This window comes from Protopterus annectens, chromosome 1.part1 (assembly GCF_019279795.1).
Source record: "Protopterus annectens isolate FY-2018-M chromosome 1.part1, PAN1.0, whole genome shotgun sequence".
Taxonomy (NCBI): Eukaryota; Metazoa; Chordata; order Ceratodontiformes; family Protopteridae; genus Protopterus; species Protopterus annectens.
Window position 1 is genome coordinate 1,941,156,039 of NC_056726.1, and position 25,417 is coordinate 1,941,181,455.

Consider the following 25,417-nt stretch of genomic DNA (forward strand, 5'->3'; position numbering starts at 1 on the left):
CCAGACCACTAAGATCCAGCAACAAAAATCACTTGCAGATCACTAAAGCCAATAACTCTGCTGGTGAAGCACTATTCTCTTGCACCATAGCCAAATTATGGAACTCCCTCCCACCCACAATTACCTCCATACCATTATGCACCCACTTCAAAACTTTACTAAAAGTGCACCTAAAAACATGCTGGCTATGCCCTTGCAACTCCCACTCTATCACCCACCCCATCCAACCACTACCTTTCTTTCCACTCCACTAACTACCTTGATTATAGCAGGCTAAGATGCTCATAAGGCTAGTACTTATTATACAGCAGGAACTTCTTATTGTAACATTTGTTAATGTCTGTTATATACTTCACAGATAAAGATTCTAGTTGTCTACTGATGTACTATGTTCTTCATCTGTAAATATGTTGTAAGTAATTGCTATGTAAATTGTTAATCGCTATGTAATCCAATGTAACTACTGTCTGCTTATTTTAACTGTGGAGCTTTTCTCCCCGGGCCTCCGCTGAAAATGGACCTACATCCAGTTGGACACTCCCAGTCAACAAATAAAAATAAATAAATAAATAAACAAACAAATAAATAAATAAATAAGTGCCTCCCTTCCTTGTCCTTCTTTTCATTTCCTAAGCATGCATATTGCATAGTTCTACAAAGGGAACATAATATTCTTACTCACATGTACTGTGACTTTAGCTCAGCAGGTCAAAAGATGTTTATTTCACTAAATATGCATGGATTTTATAATTATTTTGTTTCAATGACAAGAGTTGTATATGGTATTAGATGTGTGAAATTTCTGACTTTTCTTTTTATTAATGATGCAACTGTATATATATATATATATATATATATATATATATATATATATATATATATATATATATATATATATATATATATATATATATATATATATATATATATATATATATATATATATATATATATATATATATATATATATATATATATATATATATGTGAATGGAATGGTTTACATGGTTTTCACATAGACACTTCTTCTAACCAAAAGCTGCATTACCTCCTTTTTTTTCTTTACTTGAAGGTTGCGGTACAGCCTAGCCAGTTAGGTAGGCACCATATGCTATTCCTCAGTCTGGCACATCACTCAATGTTAAGTTGAGGAACACATAAAATAAAAAGATCCTCTTGAAACAAATATCTTCAAACTTAACAAGCAGTTTCAGCTTTAGACCTGACCACAAATGCAGTGATGGCATTCATTTCTGAATGTCAGCACTGCTAGACTACACACTGAATGCTTACTCATTTCTGACATGACTGAGGTTGAATGCTAGTATTGCTGATCACTCCTCGTAGCACCTTGTGCCTGGGTGGCTGCCTCTTTGTCTCACCATGGCCATATCTCTGCGCTGAGAATACAAAATTCACAAATGGGACTCTCTGTGTATTCTAAGTATCTTGTTTTGAAAAGAAAAAAAATCTGTTTTGATTTGAAACAGTAACCTGCAGATGTACTAAAGAAGGATTGCTGTTCTTTCCCATTTGCTTGTATTGGTGTTTAGATTTCACAAACCTATGTCTTGCAGAGAAAACTGAAATAGAGTTACTGTGCCTTCATCTGTTTTAGTAATGTAGATTTGAAGAGTTTTATCAAGTCTGAAATAAGTAAAAGATTTTTATATTGGCTGTGGAATAAAGAACATACTGCCTGCTTTTTCAGATACTCTGTGTACTAAATCTTTAATAATCTGCCTGTGTCATCTACAACTACAGAATTGTGATAGATGACAGTATTCACATGGAAATGGTAGGAATGGGATAATTAAGGTGCAGTTTTCCTGCCCATTCTAAATTTATGTAGTAGGTGTATCTGGGACTCTAAATTGTCTGTGAGTGCGTGCATGTGTGATTTTGAAGAAAGACCTAGCAACCTAATTCCATCTCCCTTCTTTGCCTTATAGACTTAGTGAATAGTGATAGCTGTTTGCCAGGTCATTCTAGGAGTTGGTCATGTCTCAAATGTGTGAGAGAGAGAGAGAGAGAAAGTGAGAGAGAATTATTGTTTTGCCATCTATTTAAAATATATTTGTTTTTCTGTGATTATTTTTCTTTCAGTTCTGTTGCATGCATGTTCCATTGAGTATTATTATTCAGTGACAAAAGTCTGTTGCTAGTGTTTTATTCACTGGTTCATAAGGGTAACCTCACAGTATTAGTATATGACTGTTCACATTTGCCTTTTTGAAGGAATGCCTAGCTATAATTTGCCACAAGTTAGAATACTGGTTTCTTATTGGAAGAGTGTTCAGCAACTGGGACCGTGGTGTTAGGCTGGTCTGGCAAGGGGATGCATGTTCCAAGAAAGCAGAAAATGGGTGCTGACACTGAACAGGTATCAGTAATCCATCCTGGAAAAAAAATATGCACGGTGTGTGTGTGTGTGTGTGTGTGTGTGTGTGTGTGTGTGTGTGTGTGTGTGTGTGTGTGTGTGTGTGTGCGTGTCTGTGTGTGTCTGTGTGTGTGTGTGTATGGGTGTGTGTGGGTGCGTGTGGGTGCGTGTGGGTGTGCGTGTGTGTGTGTGCGTGTGCGTGCGTGTGTGTGTGTGTGTCTGAAAAATAACTTTGTCTGAATTATTGTTGGTAAAATTATACTGGAAGGCACTGGCATTAGACTGATGTGAATGAAATCCTAGGAGCCAATGATTATAATTCTCTTTTGTAGGTGTACAGTGCAAACCTTATTTGGGCATGGCAACTGTTGGTCATTACATGAGGTAACAAAATATATTTGCAGTACACTTTCAAGACCAGTTGCCTTCTATTTGCCAGTCAGAGATGCATATTGTGAGTCCATAACCCTGTTCCTTACATATTAACTAGTGGCAGAAGTGAGAGCAAAACCTCATTTGCCACTTATTGTTTGGTGCAAGTAGCATGGATATAAGGTTCATATATCTGCATATTGTTTGATGATAGTGGTACAATTCAAACTATGTTGGTCAGATATTGATGGCAGTGCTGTGTGATTCAACTTTCACAGCCCTGCATGCTACATGAAGTCCAAGTAGCTTGATTAAGTATCAAAGCCAGAGGTCAAGAGTTGCCAAACTGGCAAACCTCTGGTATAAGTTCTCTCATCTGGACAAAGCACCATAATTCAAATACTTTACAATGAATTATGAAAATAACAAATAAAACATAATGTAGACAGTTTGAATGTTTTTACTGCTACTGAGTTCTTATTATTGCAATTATTTCCTGCTTTCTAAAAGACTGCTGACCAATAAGCAAGGGGAAGATCGGTTTACTCTTAATATGGTGCTCAAGTTTATAGTATAAAATGACAACATCCAAGGAAAAGGCTACATAAATTAATAACATAAAATGCATCATAATGACAAATATAAAGATAATACAAGCATTTTCAAATATGTATAGTAAAATAGGCTTAATTTTATTCAGGCAATCTAACTGCCTGTGCCTTTACTATTTTGAATTGTGTGCTCAAAAAGTGTCAGTAAAATGCCAAGTATTGTATCTAAATATCTTCACTGTTGAATAGATCTGATTGCATTTTCTGCAAATCCCTCTTTGTTTAATACGTGTTTCATGGTTGCACTTTAAAGGTCATATATTTAGTTTTAGTGTCCATATCTCTCAACTGTCTAGATTTTTGCAGAAAATCCAGATTTTTGCTTCATAGGCTTGGTCTGCTTCTCAAAAGTTTGTGGATTTTTGGCAAATCACTGAAGATTGAAGTCACCAAATAATGACATATATTTGAGTTTCAGACTTCATATCCTTTAGAATAATGAATGCTTACACAAATTCAGTTTTTCTAGCAATATGAGCAATATCTATATCTATAGTATTTTGGGCCTTTGTTCCCACATTATTTTAAGTTTTTTCCAGTATGAGAAATATGAGTGTAATTCATAATTCAGCACTTGTCAAGAATGCTTCTAAAGTCTTTTAAAGACAATGGAAAAATATAGTCATAACAATATAAATGGCAAAACCAGGCAATAGCAGAAATATATCAGCAGCATAAACAATCACTCCAGTGTTTCTAATACATTGTAGCAAAGCTGTGACAAATACATTATCTTTGCATCACTTAAAACTCTAATGATGCAAGCATTCAAAACCCCTCCTTAAGAAAATTCATTACAGTTGGGGTGACTGTATTCAAATGGATATAATTTAAGGTTTTGAAACACCAGAATCAAAACATTATTCTTAAAGGATTGCAACAATCTCACATCTCATGGTTTTTGCATTCAAAAACCTTCCATAAGAAAATTCCATTACAGATGAGCAACTATATTTAAATAGATGTACTTTGAAATATTGGAAGTACCAAAGCAACGAACATCAAAACATCTATCCCAAAGGACTAAAAACATAAATAAATAAATTAAACCACAACATATTTTTTCCAGGGTGCAAGGCCCTGGCAATGCCCATGTGTGTGTGTGTGTGTGTGTGTGTGTGTGTGTGTGTGTGTGTGGAGGGGGGGTACTGCAAGGGCCTTCAGTACCCCCCCCACATGGGTACTGCAGGGGCCAGCAGTATCCATGTGGAGGTTTGTACCCCTGCTCACATCTACTGCTAATACTATATTCCCACTCTGGGATTATACAACAGAGGGAAAAGGGCAAGTTTATACTCACTGCTGTTCCATTACCTGCCACAAAGTAATGCAGGCAGAAGTGAACATAATGATTATTCAGTCATGTCTGCTGGCATTAAAGACTTTCAGTAATATGAATGTTTAACAATATGAAAGGATTCCGTTTAAACATACCTGGAGATTCAATATACTGTGTATAGGCTTAGCATGAAGCCTACACAGGGTTTATGGGTTAATGTGTTGAGCAGCAGCTCTAACTGTATATGCATGCCATGCATTGAGCTCACACAAACACAAACATGGTTTTGTTGTCTGCAGTGTGCAGACTAGGTCTGCAGGATTGCATGGAAAGCCACATTGTCTACCAGGGTTTATATAAAGCAATGTATACATTCCCAACATATTACATGACAATGTATTCAGTTCAGAGTACTGTGCAAACCTGTTTTAGGCATACTGAATAAAAGTTTTGCAACTGATCAGCAATGGTACATAGGCATTATAAATAATTATTCAGGGGAAGTGTGTGTATTGAAAAGGGACACACACATGAATTGTAGAAATGAACACAGGGGAAGAGGACAGGTGAAGCATGGCAAAGAACAACAGGTAAGGCCATGTCAATGTAAGTACACCACAAAGACAAAACAGTTGTAGCATGAACACTAATCAGATATCTATATCACAGTTTTTACTTATGTGTACACCTCCTTTGTGGGTATATTCATAAACATGACACAGTTATTGTATGTTTTGTGACTGTCACACAAGGTGACATATCAATGGAGAGGTTTCTTTGTGACAGAAGTATCCTGACATGAGCACTGGAGCACACATTTATCAATGATGGTATATACAATAGGGGTAGCTGCATACTGAAAAGCTGTGCAAAATTAGTTGCCTGAACATGACTGTAATGGCAGCATAGTTCTCAGACAAGTGGGACAGATATCAACAGGCTCATGGTCAAAAGTAGACAGGCGCATGCACAATCATGGACAATATCAGCATAATACCACCATTAATTTGTGTCACTGACATAACATCTTTAAATGTGAATGATTATATATGGTTCTGCAAGAACACACTTGTACAACTATTATGATTTGTCAGTAACCTATGAGGGGAATCAAGTACACCTTCATCAAGTACACCTTCCTCAAAAATTTATATCTGTCGAAGGTGTTAGGAGGGACACTGTCACACCTGTATGTGAAAGTACGAGTAATACTGGCTTGTTAACAGATTTGCATGACATATATGTGCCACAGTTCACACTTTCATAAATGTAAGAAGAAAAAAAATCAGGTACTAGCCACCACGCTGAACAGCTTCAAAACTTTTATTTAAAACACAATTAAAAACATAGGAATGAGCGCTTTTGGGACCAAGCCTTTCTTCGGATACAAAACTCAAATGAAAAAGCAGTTTTTATATAGTTCTTCAGTTAACATTCAGTACCGCACCCTCCTTTTCTTTAGTGCAGGTCTTAAAGGTATAACCCCATTTAAACCTGGGGTTTTGCATGCTGCTAGCTCAATGATCCATTTAGTTTCATTCAACTCTGTCTCATTAATCAAATCACCTCTCCTTTTGTTTTTATTTGCACATTGTATAACCATAAACTTAAACTTATGATTTTCCTACTTAGAAATGTGCTGGAAAAGTGCATTATGTTCATGTTTTCATCTTACAGAGGACAAATGGTTTAAAATTCTGCTTTTCAACATACAGTTAGCTTTTCCTACATAGAATGAGCTGCAGTCCTGACAGACAGACAGGTAAACAACATTCTTTGTTCTACAATCTGCATACAAATCAAAACAATATTGTTTTCTTGATACAGGATGTACATAAGATTCTGCCTCCACAATGTACTCACATGCTTTGCAATTTCTGCACTTTTGTGTACCTGTACGTTGTGTAAAATTGTTCCTACTTTTTTTTATCTTCCCTTCATGACTTAGTAAATCCTTCAGATTTTTATTTCTTCTAAAACCATAAACTGTTTTTTTTCTCCCACTACCTTGGCTATTTTTCATCTGACAGCAAAACATTCCAATTTTGTTTTATTATATCACATATTCCCCCTATATTATTACTATATGCCAACATAATCCTCACATTATCCATCTGTGAGGCTCTAGACTGAATAGGTGTTCCATCCTGTTGTCTATGTGAGAACCAAGGCCTAGACCTATTACTTCTGTACTGTTTAGTCTTAGTAATACCATCTTTAACTCTATTTTCATTGTATCCCCTTTGACAGAGGTTACTCTCTAACTTGTCTATTTCTTGTTCAAAATGTGTATCTTGCATACATATACGTGAAATTCTATCAAACTGCCCACTTATTATACCATTGAACGTATACCATGGATGCATGCTGTCATAAGATAGCATGATATTCTTCCAACAGTTTTTTCTGAATAAGGTTGTGTCCAAAATTCCATTTTCATCCCTCAGCAATTTTACATCCATAAAGTCCAAAGCTCTACTGGAGTACTGCATAGTGAATCTAAGGAAAGTGGCTGTAGATTCCAAATATTCAACAAATTTTTGTAAATCCATGACCCCCCTCCATAACAAAAAAAGTCATCCACAAAACGCACATAAAAAATTGACTTATCGTTCCATGGATGTTGTTCTCCATATATATAACTTCATTCTCCCAGTAAGCCAACACTAAATTTGCATAAGTGTTAGCACAGGTGGTGCCCTTGGCCACCCCTGCTTCTGATGATAATATGCATCTTGACACATAAATATGTTGTTTTCTAACACTATTTTAAGCAACTCACTTATCAGACTAATGTTATCAAGCTCAAAGTTATCTACTTGTGATAGTATGTGTTCCATGGCTGATATGCCATAGGTATTGTTAATAACAGTAAATAAGTTCTTTACATCTAGTGTAACCATAATATAATTTTGTCCACCATTCCATATAATACACTCATGCAACAATGTTAAGAAGTGTCCTGTATCCCTTAGTATACTGGGAAAGTTATCTAAAACTTTTTTCAATGTACATTCTATCCAAATGGATACATTCTCTGTGACCCAACCCCTGCCTTAGACAATAGGTCTCAGTGGGGTGTCAACCAGATCTTTATGTATCTTGGGTAGTGCCTTTAATGTAGGCACCATTGGATGTTCTATCCATAAAAATGTATGTAAGTCCTCTGACATTAACCCCAGTTGTTTTAATTCTGTAAACATTTGCTTTACCTTGTCAGCTGTATGATTAATCATTATAGGGGATATACAAATAAAAGTGTGTTCATCCTGTAGCAGTTGTAAGAGTTTACTCTGACAGAAACGCTTATCCATTACTACTGCAGCTCCCCCTTATCTATTTTTTTATCACAATATCTGCATTGTTTTCCAGTGAATTCAATGCTTGCCTCTATGAAATGGACAGATTAAAAAACTTGCTATTGCCCTTATCTTCTAGGTGACACTTTATATCTGATTCACACGGTCTCAAAAAAGTGTTAACAGTAGAGTTAATAGGTGGAGTAAAAGTGCTGGGCTGTCTCAACTCCTTGTTCTGTGGCAGGTTTGAATTACCATATTAATTTTAAGTGACACATTCCTACCATATAACATCAAGTCAAGAATAACCTGAGAACATACAGTTCCTGTACTCAGTACAAATGTTAAGCCTTTGTTAAGAACATACTGTTCATCTGCAGACAAAAAATAGATATATTATAAACAATACAGTTAGTATCACCAGTCAAGTGGATATTCGCCACTTTTTCACCTCTCTCTGATTCCTATGGCTCTGTTTCCACCACACTTCTTCTTGACTGGTACAGGCAGTGACAGAAAAGAACCATTTCCCAACTCAAAAACTTTCAGCATGCTCCTAGTCGTGCCAACTAACTTTCCATGCTAGAAGTCAAAGATTTTCCTCTCATGGTGTCAGCAGTTGACTCCTGTCCTGGTCGATTGATCAGTTTGGAGGTTGCCATGTTGGTCTCCTCCCTACCTCGCCTGTGACAAAAGCCAGGGAACTTTTTTGGCTAGGCTTATATAGGCTCCAGGGCCGATAGCCTAGTACCTACCTATGACCTATGAACCTACAAGCATAGTCACCCATCCGCCTTTGTGTGAAATTATTTCCTGTATCACACATGCATTTTGTATAACACCTTAAAGAGGGTTCTGCACTGTCAACCCCTAATGTTTATGCACCAAAACGAATACTTAGGTATGACGTATAAGATGTGTGCAGCTCACTGTGGCAAAAGTGGTACACTTGAGTAACTCATCTCTTGAAGATGAGTTGGGAGGTACATGCAAAAGGGTGCATTGTACTCAGTAACTGGTGTGATGAGGGCTGAGAACAATGGAACAATAATGCACTTTGTTCTGGATGTCCTGCACATACTCAAGGATTGTGCTACATACAAGTGAGTGGTCATCACTGTGGGCATATACTGGTGAATGTTCCACACACCATCTACCTGAGTACAAGGTTCACATAACACTTGGTCTGCTCATAGGGGTGTGCTGCCTATATTCTAATTATCTGGTGTATTTGCTTTTATAATGAAACTAATCCCCACATGATTCTTCTTCATCTATGGTGTCACCAAAGCTGTGGCAGAAATCCTTTTTGTGTGTTGATACTGTCTGCATTATACCACTACCACACTTGGATTTAATGATTGTCCACAATTTGCAGTCCTCCACAAAGCTGGTTGGAGAAAGAATGTATAAGTCAGTTTTGACATCTGAGACTTAAATAATGAACAGAAAAGGGCCTAACACAGAGCCCTGTGGTAAGGACCTGGTCACTGGACTCTAGACAGAGGTGATGCCACACACTCCAACATATACAAACATACAAATATTTCAGGTAAGTACATTAATGACCTTCTAGCCTGCCAAGATATCAAAACACTTGTTCCCATGATAAGTGTCTAGACTGTTCTTAAAAATATCTAAACTAGTGCCTGCTTTAAGCTGCTCTCTCAGAGAACTAATTAATACACATTTAATTCCTACAGAATCTTCTACATAGGTTGTCTAATGATTGTCTGCTAATATTTGATAACCCCAAACATTCCCAGAGATTTTTGTCTATAAATGCCCTATATACCACAACAAGGTGTCCTCTTAGATATTTATAAGAGACCCTGTACAAATTCACATATTTTAGTCTTTGATAATAACTTAAATTTTCACACCCATGGATGCCCTTGGTATATTTCCACTGTACTCTTTCCAGTTTACTTATACTTGTTTTCTTATACAGTTTCCCTATTGTTCTTCCATACTCAGATTTGGGTCTAATGCAACTAACAAATAATGACTTAATCATTTCTGATTTCCTAGACTTTATATATCTTATTATACAACTTATAGTTCTATAACTATCATTAACCAATTGGCTGATATGATTAGAAAAATTCAAAGCTGGATCTACCCATATACCCAGGTCCTTAAATGAATCTGCAGTTTCAATCACTGTGTGCTGTATTAAATATTCACATTTCAGATTATTTCTCCCAAAACGCATATGCTTAGTATTGATGTATTTATCAGCATATTATTCTCCTGTGCCCAAATGGTCAATTAAGTAAAATTCTTTTGCAGACATGCCTTATCTGTAACACATGTAATCAGTTTACCCAATTTCAGGTCATCTACATATAGACTGTAGAATAGCTCAGATGACAAATTATGTCTGAAAGATGCAATCTAAACAAGTAGAGGTCTAGGACAAGACCCTGTGGGACATGCTGGCTGTAACCAAGAATTTCACTTGTCCAATTGCTGTATGATACTTGCCATGTCCTATTTTAAGTCCTGCAGCTATCCATCTTATCAAAAAAACATTGGCACCTAGTTGCTCTATTTTATTGATCAGTCTTGTGTGTATGACCCTGTCAGAAGCTAAAGTCAAATCTATATGAATTATATCACAGCACAATTTTTCATTCATACCTGTTATTATTTTGTTAGAGACATTGTGTTACAGGTGGTAATAATTCTGTTTTCACTATATATGGTTACAAGTGCCAACCTATCCAATTCTGACAATAATTTATCCAATATTACCTTCTACATTATTTTTACGCAACATGAAAGTAGACTTAAGAGACTATATGACTCTGGGTTTGTCCTACTTCCCTTTGCCTTAAAGGCAGGTTTAATAAGCGCATGTCTCCAAGCTTGAGGAATCTCCCCATATTTATATGACCTAGTGAATAATAGATATAACAGTACTGTAAGTTCTTGCTGAAATAATCTCAGGTCATTATTACTAATTCTGTCTCCTCACTGTGCTTTGTTTGGATCCAGTTTGTGCAGTTCTTTTTCAGTATACTCTAATTTGATTCCAATATCTAAGGTTACCTGGATGTCACTAGGACAACTTATCATCCCCTTTGTGGAGCCAAACTCTCTTTCATAAGATTTTGTCAACAATCTATATCTTGTGTCTGAGAATAAATTTCAGAATCTACACACAGTTTATTAATTTGTATATCTTTATTCCTTCCACATGTTATGTTGTTGTTGTGTCTTTTGGCTTTTCCCGGTTAGGGGTCGCCACAGCAGAACTCCGGTCCACTAATGATTGGCAGTAGATTTTTACGTGCCGAGTTGCCGGCCTTGACGCACAACCTTCAACAAAGGTACGCCTATTCATGCATGTCACCATACAGAAGACGCTCTAGCTGAGAATCGAATAGGACGTCTTACTCTGAGGTGACAATGCTACCACAGCACCACCACCGCAGACCTTCCACATGTTATGTACATATCTATAAAAACGTTTCTTATTATACTCAATATCTATATACAAATTTTGCCTCACACTATGCTTAATTTGCTTTTCCAGCTTGTTTATTTCAGTTTTCAAAGCTGTATTCAACCTCTCTTCAATTTCTTATATTTTTGTCTCTCACCTTAATTAGTTATCTTGTTCTTATGGAAATATATCCCCCTGACATTATATACCTAGATCCTGATTTTTTGCCCTCAAACAATTTCTCTTTCAAAACGTTACACATTCCATCTGCAGTTTCTCCACTGAACATATCATTCCAGTTAGTTTTACATAGTGACTGTTTTGCTTTAATATAATTTGAAACTAATCTTCTGCGCATTGGTTTACATTTTAGTTTGGCAGAATTATTTAGCAACAACTTAACCTTTATAAATCCTTGATCACTGCGCATCAATGGTGGCAAAACTTCACTTGAAATAACGGTAATTACTTTAGGAAAACAAACCATGTCTAAAACGTTCCATTCCCTGGTAGTTTTTTTTACAACTTATTGGTCATGTAGGCAATCTAGTTGTCTACCCATTAGGTGATGCACGTGTTTATGGCCACTTGAGGAACTTTCTCTCTAATACCCGAATGTGGGTTTGTGTCAAGTGCCTTGACCAGTTAAAATTATGCAGGATGATATTGTTGTCATCATGCATGCCCTTGTTAACCATCTTGAAGACAGCTAACAGATGTAACAGACATGATGTAGCCATAAAAAATCAAAATGGGTTTGGTACACAGTCGCGATATTACCTGGGTCATTTTAGAGAAGGTCCGGGATGACTCACTGGCCTACTTTACAGATGAGGAGAGTTAGGATGGATATATAACTCCATGCATCAGGGGATGGTCCCCCTAGTCAGAAGGATGCATGTTGCTGCACACCCTTCTATGGGAACATAGGCTGTCTGGAGGCTGTGTTGAAGTACAGATCCAACTTCACCTGGTAAATCAAGCTTTAAGTCATGCTATAGGCAACTTGTGATATCGTCTGACATCATTGATTCTGTGTTATTAGCCATAGACAGCGCATAGATGACCTGCCTTCCTGAGAATAAAAAATAAGTCATGTTTACATGTATATTTTGACTAATGGCCAGTGGTGACAGTGGGTTGATGTGTGAGAAAAACTGTCAGCAAGTAAATTGTTTATTTTCTTCAGTTGGGTATGTCTGGTGGTATCCACATACAGAATTGTGCTTAGTTGTGTATTACCCTTAACATTTCACATTTATTCTAATAAATGATTTGTGAAATGACCTCCAAATACAACCTGGTCATTCATCACATTCAGTACAATGGCACTATTTACACAGTCATACAACAGTACCAAGGTCACGTACTTACATCAATTGCACACCATATGCCTATATATGTGTTTCATGGGAAAGCTGCATTTGAGCCGCCTGATGCCATATAAGGCCACATTGCAGATCAGTTGTCTGTAGTTCATGCAGAACATTTCCTGACAAAAATACTAATAGTCACATAATGGTGCTGCTGAGCACCTCAATAATCCTTGGGAATATCAACAGAACTGAACATGCAATGAATTCCACAAGCCTGCAAATTAAAACATGATACATTTTTGTGTATATCACAGCATAACATGTATATGAAACAAGACATATGTGAACATTTATATTGTATGAATTTATGCTGATACAAGCACTGGAGGAATCAGAACACTCTCAACGAAGTAGCTAGTGTTAGCTAACTTTTATTGGGTAAAAGCTGAAGTGCGATTAATAACATACACTTTTCGACAATTTTGTATTGAGCTTCTTCAGAGCAAAAACAGTGAAACACACAATGACTTTACATTTAAGCACCCAACAATTAACACATGTTCAATCAATTAAATGTGATCATTCAATTGAATACACCTGTGGAACTCGTGGTGAGCTACTAACAAGAAAAATAGAATTTCCGGTCCAGTCTATTAAAATAAAAGGCTGGACCAAACCTTCACAAGTGTTGTGCTTAAACTACAAGACACCAACAATAAGACCACTTTAAAATTGTTAAAAATATTAAAACAGATTAAAAATGAAATATAAGAAAATCCATTTAATCTATGGTATTACTTATGTTTAAATGACATTTGCCGTACCTATTTATACCTGTAGAGGGCATGCCTCTTTCATAAAATTGTTAGTTCTCAAGTGCTACGAATCGGACTGATTTTTTAAAAAAGTATGTATATCTGAAAGATGTGCGTAAAATAGGTATGCAGGTATGCAAAAGTTTATCAATAATCATGTGTAAACCCTAACCGGGTTATTCCTAACCAAGTTATTAACTCATCACTGTGTATTAACACATGAGCAAGTAAGAACTGAGTTGAGTAGGAATCGTTTTGTTAACATAAAAAACAAAAACTTTCTTATTCCTTTCGCCTCTAAGTGCCTGCCCTCTGTAGATGACAAGTGATATTGAATTAAACAACCCTACTGTGTAGTAGAGTTGTACATTGTAACACTAAGCCAAGCACAAGTGTAGAAACACGTATTTAAAAATGTATTTAAAAATAAGGTAGGAGAAGTCAGTAGATTAATGTGAAACATAATTTGTTGTTAATTCCTATAGTTCCTTAGCTGTAACCAGGGTGCAAACCCTTGAAATTCAACAGGTCTAGTGTCAGTTACCCAACCAACTGGGCATTTAGATCCACGAGTAATACTCATAATGAGGATGGTGATAAAACTCAGTGTGTGCTCGAGTAGGTAGTATATTGAAAAATATAATGAAAGACGTAGTAAGGGGTGCAGAACAGAATATACAAAGGTTGGAGATCAGCAAATGTATATGACAAGCGTAAGTAAGGAATGCTAGGTGAGTGCCAGCCCTGAGTGATAGTAGAAATAACGATTTTAGACACAATTTTAGTGACCATTTTAGTGATGCTACAGGCTAGAGGCTAAATAGCAGTTCAGAAGGGGAAGTAGTGTGTTTCTAAATTCTTGACCATAGTAACCACTAGGTCAATTACTATCTTTCTAGATTCTTTAGCCTCAGTATACATTGGATGGAACACATTTCGTTAATGCCTGGTCTCTGATTAGCATTCACCCTGAGTTGCCAGAGAAGCTCTTTCCTTTCGAGTTTAAGAGAATCGTGACCACCCCTTCCGTCACTAACCTGCTGGTCTATGGCCCTAAATTTGAACTCGTGTCCTGGATGGTCATTAATGTGTCTGGCCAGGGCATTAGTTAGTTTGTTACTCCTGATACTATATAGGTGTTCATAAATCCTTTCGTTCAGTTTTCTGTCCGTCTTCCCAATATAGAAGGCCGGACAGAAACAGCACTTAGCCAGATACACCACTTGTTTGCTGTTACAGTTAAGTTTATGGTGTGTTTTAAATTTCCACTCACCAATTTCAAAGCTACACCCTTCATCGATAACCTTACAGTGTTTGCACATGTTACACTTACTCATACCCTTCCTTGTTGAATATGTCTGTTTACACCCCTCAAGTAGTTCCTTCAAATTACTGCCCCTTTTATAAACCAGTTTTGGTTTATTCGGGAGTTTGTTCTTCAACTCAGCATCAAAAGATAAAAAATCCCAGTTTTTAAGGGTGATCTTAAAAATTGTGTAAGAGTCTAGGTTGAATGTGCAACAGAAGCTGGCCATAAAGTTCATTCCGTTAGGGGTGTTAACAACCTGGAGCTCTGCAGTCCCTTGCTTCAGATCACTCCCATTTAGGAGTGGTACATATACCTTCATAGTTCTTTTGGTTGTGACTTCATCCAAAATCTCATGGAGGAAATCGTGAGGGTACCCTCTCTTCACAAAGAACTGGAACAAGGTTTCACATTCTTCAATAAATTCCTCATCGTACGTTACCATTCTAGCTGCCCTGACCAATTGGCCCTTTACCACTGATTTCTTGTGGTGTTTAGGGTGGCAGCTAGAGTAGTGTAGGAAGGAGTTAGAGTAAGTCTCCTTCCGGTGGATCTTAGAGACCCAAATGTTCTTAGTGTGGTCTTTCCTAAGGTCGACATCTAAATAGTCAATCCTCTCTTTGTCGAAACGATGAGTGAAATGGAGAAAGTTAGTGGAATTATTCAAGTGTTCCATGAAGGCCTCAATGTCAGAACAAGTACCATCAAACATCACAAACATGTCGTCAAGGTATCTGGTGTAAAAGAGTAGTTTAGAGCTAAATCGACCTTCATTTAGTAGGAAACGTCTCTCCCAGGATGCCATGACTAGATTAGCTATGCTCCCCCCACATGGGGAGCCCATGGCTATTCCTATTTTTTGATGGTATAAGTCCCTCTCAAATTTAATGAAATTGTAAGAGAGGACTACATCGATTAGCTCGCCCACCAGTTTACTTTCTTCATCAGGTGCTCCCAGGGACCTCAGCATGTTTGGGACCCAGTCAACTGCTATATTGTGAGGGATAGAAGAATAAAGGTCCCTCACATCAATCATAACTAATAAGCAGTTGGGGTAAAATTCCAAGGTGTTGAGTGAACTGAGGAAGGACCAGGAATCCTTAGTGATTTGCTTTTCCATGGCCACATATTTCTGTAAGATCCTGTCCAACACCTTGGCACAAGTGTAAGTGATACTGTTCCTCCCATCTACTAGAGGACGCATTGGTGGGTTATTGATGTTCTTATGAATTTTTGGAATTCCGAACAATAAAGGAATTCTAGGTGATACTTGCTGCATGTAGCTATATGTTTCCCTGTCAATACGTGCCTCGATGTACAACTCCTCGATGAAACTCTTGATCCTGTTGTGTGCTATATTCATCTCGTTGAAAGATGATGTAGAGTATGCTTCCCCATTAAGAATCTGGTACATTCTGGAGTTGTAATCATCACAGTTCATAATGGTGATACCGCCACCCTTGTCTGGTTTCATTAACCGGACTGGGGCTTCTCTCAGGAACTGTAGTTCTTGTCTGTCCTCCATGGTTATGTTATGGTTGTTAAACCTATGTTTAAGGTTTTGATTCCTGATGTTCCTCAAATCTAGTTCCATTGCCCTCTCAAAGATCAAGAGAGTCGGGTGTAAAGGGGGGTTAAAGACACTGGATACATAAAACTGGGACTGTCTATTTAGATCATTCCCCATGAGGTATAACAGGTTGAGTTTTCTGGTAAAAAGTTTCAAATCAATTAGGGTGTTGGCCAGGTCAAGGTGGCGGGAGGGTACAAAAGTATGACCCTTGGATAGTAGTTCAACTGTCTCGTTACTGATGTTGTAGTTGGAGTAGTTGAACACTTTGAAGTCACCGCTCGCATTTAGTAAAATTCTACAACCATCAATTGAAGGGTCAATATTGTCCTCATTGCGTGTCAAGTTCACCACCTTTTCCTCCTGGCCCCCCTTCCTTTGTTGTTGTTCTGTCTCCAAGTGTAGGAGGCTGCTGGACGAAAATTTCCACTCTGGTTGTTACCATTAGGATTGAACTCATTGTCAGTATTAGAATTAGTGTTAGAGTTCTTATTTTTATTTTTATTTTGGTTCGCTATTCTTTCACTCCTTCTGGTTTCACAACTGGTACCCTGGCCACTGTACTCCATGTCTTGATCCCATTGTTCCTCGTTTAAATTCCATGGGTTATCCTCCGTTAATCCAACAGCTCCAGTATTCACGCCTGAGTCCCCTGTGGTTAAAGTATTACTAGTGTTATGCATAGGCGGTTTCGGGTACGCTTTCCCCAGTCTATAATCATTTAAGTCTCTTGTTATTTTTTTATTCTTTGTTAGGTTTAATCTACTGAGGTGTTCGTCGATGCTTTTAAAGCATCTCTCGTAGTCAAACTGATATCTTCCAAAGTTAGTATCCTCCTTTATCCCCCTATCCAGTACGTCTATTTCACTTAATAAGCCATCTATCATGAGCTGGTACTGGTCGCAAAATAGACCTAACAGTTCCAGTCCGTGTCTATCAAACATTGTAAGTAGCACATTATGGAAGGTAGACCCTTCCACAAGTCCTGCAGGGAATTGCTATAATCTCAATCCCTTCGGCACTATTTTTAGTCTTATACACTCACGGAAGTAAGCAACTTCAAGTTGCAACTTCCGTACCTTAAAAAGTTTATTATCGAATGTCGTTAATCTGGATGATAAATCGTTGCTTACCTCCTCTTGATTAGTGGTGTTCATTGCTACCCCTCCGTTGTTAAAATAGAATTCCTTATGGACCCAAACGTCCAAAGTTGGTGCTGTCCCGATATTATTTGGGTTTTGTGCAACTCCAGTCATTCGTTCTCCAGTATGTATTTGAACACCATTACCATGAATACTCCTCTGTTCTACCGGTGAACGCTCACCATAGATGGTATTTCCTGTTACGGTGTGACCTCCTGTTACAGAAGGTCTGCTCGTAGTTCCACTGTTTTGTGCCAGTTGTAAACCTGGTGTTACAACGCGAGTCATTCTCTCCCTCTCCTGCATTTCTTCTTGGGAGCGGGAAATGACACTGACCTGCTCGGAAAGCCGGTCCATTTTTTGGGTAAGTAATTCAATGAGTAAAGTTAAATTCCCCTCGTTCCCTTGTGAGGAACCAGTACTAGCTGGGGAACTCGTTGGAGAGTTGCCTGTTTCCATTCGACACAACCACAAAGTTGGTTGGGTAACTGACAGTAGACCTGTTGAATTTCAAGGGTTTGCACCCTGGTTACAGCTAAGGAACTATAGGAATTAACAACAAATTATGTTTCACATTAATCTACTGACTTCTCCTACCATTATTTTTAAATACATTTTTAAATACGTGTTTCTACACTTGTGCTTGGCTTAGTGTTACAATGTACAACTCTACTACACAGTAGGGTTGTTTAATTCAATATCACTTGTCATCTACAGAGGGCAGGCACTTAGAGGCGAAAGGAATAAGAAAGTTTTTGTTTTTTATGTTAACAAAACGATTCCTACTCAACTCAGTTCTTACTTGCTCATGTGTTAATACACAGTGATGAGTTAATAACTTGGTTAGGAATAACCCGGTTAGGGTTTACACATGATTATTGATAAACTTTTGCATACCTGCATACCTATTTTACGCACATCTTTCAGATATACATACTTTTTTAAAAAATCAGTCCGATTCGTAGCACTTGAGAACTAACAATTTTATGAAAGAGGCATGCCCTCTACAGGTATAAATAGGTACGGCAAATGTCATTTAAACATAAGTAATACCATAGATTAAATGGATTTTCTTATATTTCATTTTTAATCTGTTTTAATATTTTTAACAATTTTAAAGTGGTCTTATTGTTGGTGTCTTGTAGTTTAAGCACAACACTTGTGAAGGTTCGGTCCAGCCTTTTATTTTAATAGACTGGACTGGACATTTTTTCGTTAGTAGCGCACTACGAGTTCCACAGGTGTATTCAATTGAATGATCACATTTAATTGATTGAACATGTGTTAATTGTTGGGTGCTTAAATGTAAAGTCATTGTGTGTTTCACTGTTTTTGCTCTGAAGAAGCTCAATACAAAATTGTCGAAAAGTGTATGTTATTAATCGCACTTCAGCTTTTACCCAATAAAAGTTAGCTAACACTAGCTACTTCGTTGAGAGTGTTCTGATTCCTCCAGTGCTTGTATCCAGTCTCTCTTTTTTTCGTTTCTACTGAATTTAAGCTGATGTCTGTCACAGAACAATTAATAATGTAGACAGATGCACACCTGTGCCATTCTGCAGGTATTACTGTGATGATGGAATGTGAACTGTGTAGAAGGTTGATCTGCTCTACTGCAGTAACACATGTACTAATAAGCCAAGAATATACATAAATGTGTAACATACCATGTCAACAGTTCCCAGGAGGCATATTACTACAGTTGTTATAGAAGGTGCATGTAAAGAAATAACATCAATGGACATCAGTACATTAGCTCACATCACAGATTATAGTACCCTCTTGTATTTATACTGTATATCCACACCTCAATATAGCACAGGTCAATAACAGCAGCATTGACATGTCAATTGTTTATAGGGTCATAGGACATTGTTAGGCTAACAGCCAACATCACATAAAACTAGCCATTATTACCATTCAAAACAAACTCCCTATATCTGTATTATGGAATACAGTAAGATATGGTGCACATTTGGATTTCATTACATACTATCACTGTACATATGCACCACACTATGCCAGAATTAGAAATCACGCATGTAGTGGTCTGAAGATGGCTTGGAGAGGCTCATGGAAGAACTTTGCTTCGTGATGTGTGTATGCATATTTAACAGGACATTCTCCACCCCTCTGCAAGAAGGATGTCATTTGGCCAGATGAAAAATGAAGATGGTAGATCCATGGGGCTAGGTGAAAGGTTCCCCTAAGTGGTAGTGAAATGAAGGGCAATTTCAAAAATCAGCCAGTGAGCATAATGTACCACAAACCGCCCATACACACACACACACACACACACACACACACACACACACACACACACACATGCACACTAGTAGACTCGGCCTGACTTGAACATTACACTTGTATAGGTATAGATAATGAATGCCATGCAATGCAGCAATAGCAATGCCACATATCTCTTACTGTAACACTGTCACCCTGCACTTTATGGAGTATGATATCATCATTGTATGCTGAGGAGAGCATGTTGATTGGAGTGTAAAACACAGATGTGGAGTCACATCCCTGTGGAAAATTGTCTCAAAAGTGATATTTGTATGTATAGTCACTCAAGTTGCCTGCTGTCACATTAGAAACCCTATGTGTAGGTAAAGCTGGTTGCAAACACAGCAGTTAGTGGTACTGTCACAGCACAGGTTTGCCTTGAATACTGTCAGAGTGTACGTTATACAGGTTGACATCATCAGTGAATGTTACAACAAGATGTTCAGAGTAGTGTCTGACATAGCTGTTGACTCACATATCTATTCAAAAATTGTCAACATAGTGATTATTGAATGCACACACACTTGACTGCAGTGAGAATAGCATCTCTACCTATTTACAAAACACAGTACATATTGCAGGCACCACAGCACAAATCTGTCTTTTATAGTGTCCAACAATACTTTATTCCTGATAACATCAATAGTGCCTGGTCAGAAGAAGAAGATGGTAATAGTAGTGTCTTACATGCTGGTAAATGCCAACCAAGTGAACACACACAGACATGCTAACTGACAGCAGTAAGAACAGAACCCCATATTTAACTGTGTACAAAGCACAGGCACAAGTGCCACAGCACAAGTTTGGCATTTAAAGTGTCCAACAACACTTTATAGTTGATGACATCAGCAGTGTCAGGTGAAAAGTTTATGGTAATAGCAGCATTTGACATGCATGAACACATTCACAGAAATACCCATTGATCACAGTGAGAATAGAACCCCTACTTAACTATTTACAAAGCACAGTACTTAACACAAGCACCACAGCACAAGGCTATCTCTTATAGTGTTCAACAACACTTTATAGTTGATGATGTCAGCATTATCTGGTGAGAAGAAGATGGTAATAGCAGTGTCTCACATGCTGGTGTAAAATCTCTCTGGAAAGTCAACCAAGTGAATACACACACTGACATACACACACACATGCACACACACACACACACACACACACACACACACACACACACACACACACACACACACACACACACACACACTCACATTGTCAGCAGTGAGATTAGAACTCCTACCTAAATAAGTACCCAAGCTAGAGAACTCAGTATTTAATGAAAGCACCATGGCACAAGTCTGACTTTTAGAATGCCACTGGATGATTTATAGTGGATGACATCATCACTGGATGCATGGGAGAAAATGTTGAGAAGTCTAAATGAAATGGATGTGTAGGCATGTACAACTGTCGAAATATCTGTACTCCACTAACCTGTAATGCTAATTGTATGAAACACAGTTATGCTCATCTGAGTACATACACCCCAGCTAACTGTGGTGAGATTAGAACATCTACCTAACTAAAAACACCAGCTAGAGATATGACTATTAAATGCAAAATCCACAGCACAAGTCTGATGTTTACAATGCCGCTGGACAATTTATAGTCAATGACATCATCATTGGATTTGGAGACAAGATGTTTGGAAGCCCGAATTAAATGGATGTGTAGGCATGTACAGCTGTCAAAATATCTGTTCTTCATGGAACTGTAATGCTGAATCTAGGAAACACAGTTATGGCCTTCAGAGTACGTACACATGTGCACAAGCTGACTGCAGTGACATTAGAACCCCTGTTTAAATAAGTACACCAGTTTGAGAATTCAGTATTTAACACAAGTGCCACTGCAAAAATCTGACCTTTACAATGCCACAGGAGAGTTTATTATGGATGACATCATCATTGGATGTTTGGGAAAAGATATTGGGAGGCTTGTATGAAATGAATTGGTAACCATGTATGACTGACAAGATATTACAATTCTGCATGGTACAGGATTGATGATAATAGGATGCAGACTGATGTTCCTCTGACTAGCACACACACTTACAAATACATAGAGTCACACACATAATGTAGCTGCTGTACTAATCTATCACACATGTAATTAATTTGTTCCCATCTGCAAAACACAATATGTGATTATTCCAATACAACTGAAGTATGTATTTGCCTTGTCAGACTTATCTTTATAGATGATGCCATCATCATTATATGATCTGATTGACATTCCTTGTTATGAGAGTGGTGTGCAAAGTGTCGATGTGATATTTCTAATGTACAGGTGTACTTTAAGAGACAGCTTTACAAATTATATGCAAACATCTGTCAGGAATGCATGTAGCAGAAATGAGACATTTTCTGCTTTTTTCCAGCATGTGGTGTACATTACACTCTTAAACTGTCACGTACAGACACACACATTTTTTGTGATCATATTTGTGTGTTCATATTTTATAATATTTTTTATCCACATTAGTATAAGTATTAGATGATCTGAATGTGTATCATCAGTATAAAGATGCACATAGAATGTAACAAAGCATTTTTGGTATTTATTTCAGTAGTGTAGTTGATATTTGAGAACAAGTACTGAGATACCGGGTTTTAAATGCATGCGTGCAGGTAGCACATGACTACAGTGTAAGTATGTGTTTGGTCATTAAAAAGTCTGTTCTTTTTGATTGTGCCTTTACATGGACTTTAATGGGAGGAAGACTAACTATTAAGTAAACATAAGCAACACATGCTAATAAGCACTTTGCAAAGTGCACCATTGGCAGCTGGTTTGTGAGATCGATGGCAAAGTGTTTGAGTGTTTGCACATGCAAGATACACATTTAAGAACAACTACTTGAACTTGACAAGTACTTAAACATACTGGCTATGGCAGTCACAGCTAACAGATACTATGATGTTCTAAACTAGTTCACAATAGAAATGTGTCAGAAATTGTAGAACCTTTAAAAAGTATTTATACTGCTTTCCCTGATTGTGAGTAGTTAAGTGATGAGCAAATATGGGCCTCTGCTTCACTGATAAAATTATAAGTTCTGTTGGTTTGTTTTCCACTGAGCAACTACGATAAGCAGAGAGGCATGCAGTCTGTGTGGCTTTACGCACTGATAAAATGAATTTCTACAATGTGGGATTCAAACTTATGCAAAAGAGACAAAACATATTCTTAGACATAGGTGACTTTTTTTTTATCCTTGCCACAGAAGAAGTGTTTTTCAGACATGCTCTTTAATTATACATAAATACACATGACAGAGTGAAGGGTTGACCATTTATGAGTGTGACCTGACAAGATCCTGGCTTATACATTCATGTGTCTATGAGTATCACTGAAGTCTGAAGTCCATCCAAGGCCAGAAAAGACAATTATACTTACAGAAACATAAGAGTCAGTATAGCCTCAGTCACACATATAATTCATATGAGCTGCAGTGCTATATGTACATATTGTTATTTATAACTATTTTTACATTTACATTGTTGTATATATTTTTTTTAAATTGAGTGGACAAGTATTAATACAATTGGGAGTCTGCTAGATTAAAATCTTGACTAACCTATATTGTCAGGATTAACTTATACCAATTGCCACAGGAAAGGCTGGATTGCAAGTGTATGTTTACAGTCATTACTGTGCAGAGTGCTCATTGCAACTGAGATCTTGCTTGTCAAACCTGTTCATCAGTTATACAAATACATTAAAGAGTTGAATGTTTAACCATGAATGTGTATGACATGAAAGTTCAGAAAATAAATGTGTAATTGTGGAACCATTATTCTACTGATAACCATAATTACACATGTAATATATCTCTGATATGCTGTGCATTCTCAATGCACCTGCTGTATTTATCCCTATATGTAAGTATTTTTCCACTGTTAATTTTTATATAAAGTAAAGTGAAACATCAGTAAGAAAAGGTTGGCCTTAGTCGTAGACCACCATGAAAAACTGCTTAGCGCACTTGTGTAGTGACAAACTACATGTGATACAATGTATCCGCTTTTAAATTTTCTGCTGTCTGCTTCTTGTCTGCATGTTTTCTGGTCCTAAACTGTAGAAGCAAAAAGCACAGCACAGCACTGAAGGAATGCAACATTTAATGACCAAGTTAAGTGCTTTCTTCCCACTTTGGAGGAGCTTCCTCAGAACAACAGTATTACCCCCACCCAGCCTTTAAATAATACATCAATTAACCAGTCAACCAATTAATTAATTATTTTTTGGTTTGACATGTTCTGGAACTGCAAGTGTTGTGGGAGCTTGCTGACCATTGCGCAATACCACTTAGTGGGTTTGCAATGGTAAGCAAAAAGATGTAACAATGTGTTCATTTTAAAATTGACTACTGTCTGCTTCTTGTCTGCAAGTCTTCTGGACCTGCAAGTGTTGCTGACTATTGCACAACACCAAAAAGTGAAAGAAGTAACAATGTATTCTTTTTGAAATTGACAATTCCTCTTCTTCTCTGGGCCATTAGACTGTGTTTTGGTGAAGGTAAGTGACATGTAAATGTGACAGGCAAAGCTCACCTTATATTATTCTTCTAAGAAGTGTTTATTAGGTTTCATCCTTATAAGATACAAGTGGGACTTGAGCCATGATCTACAGATAGTATATGCTGTGTGGTTCATCATGATTACCAGGTGTGCTACAGACACATGTGATTTGCAAGTGTAATTTATACAGTCCTTATCATAGAAGTAAGATACATAAAATGTAATTTATTTATCCATTTCAACATGTTTGTGCTAAAGCCGTGCACTGCACAAATATAAATATAAAAAAAAAAAAACAAAGAAAAACATAAACAACATTATAAAATGCATTTTAGCACATATTACAGATTTTTACACAATTCTGGATTCAAACTGTCAGATTAATGAACCTAGAAAGCACAGTAATGGTGTCATCCCTCTTTGACACAGAAACAGCTTTGTAGCAGGAATGCAAATCATTGTGCATACAAGTAAGTCCCATTTCATCCAGAGTATTAACAAGACATATAAGACTTGTACACTCTCAGTTGTTTGTACATGTTAATTTCATATATAGTACAATGACTGATCACACAACCATTTATATGAGTATTCTTAGCAGCGATGTAGCTCAGTCTTTTTATATTGTATGCATTCTTCTCTTATCTGAGCAGTGATCTCGGACATGCAATCTGCAAGGCATTTTGTATCATTGAACTTAAAATATATAAGAATATTACATCACAAAAATATATAGTTTTCAACAAAAATTGGAGAGCTTGACTACTAATGAACAAAACTTGAGAAATGTGTGCTACAGAGTCACTGATCTTGATGCATGCTGCTCACTTCCATTTAAAACCTTGATACAATTACTTCTTTACTTTGTAAGTGTAACCTGGGTGACACACCCACTTCAGGTAAGGGAGTCTCAATTGTCGTTTCCCTTCTTCCTACCAGTCAGTAATCATTCACAGTTGCAATCCTGCAATTCATTAGCAAAAAACACTGAGGTAGTGCCTGCACTATATTTATGCCTCTCACATTGAGCCAAAATTTTGGGATTTAGC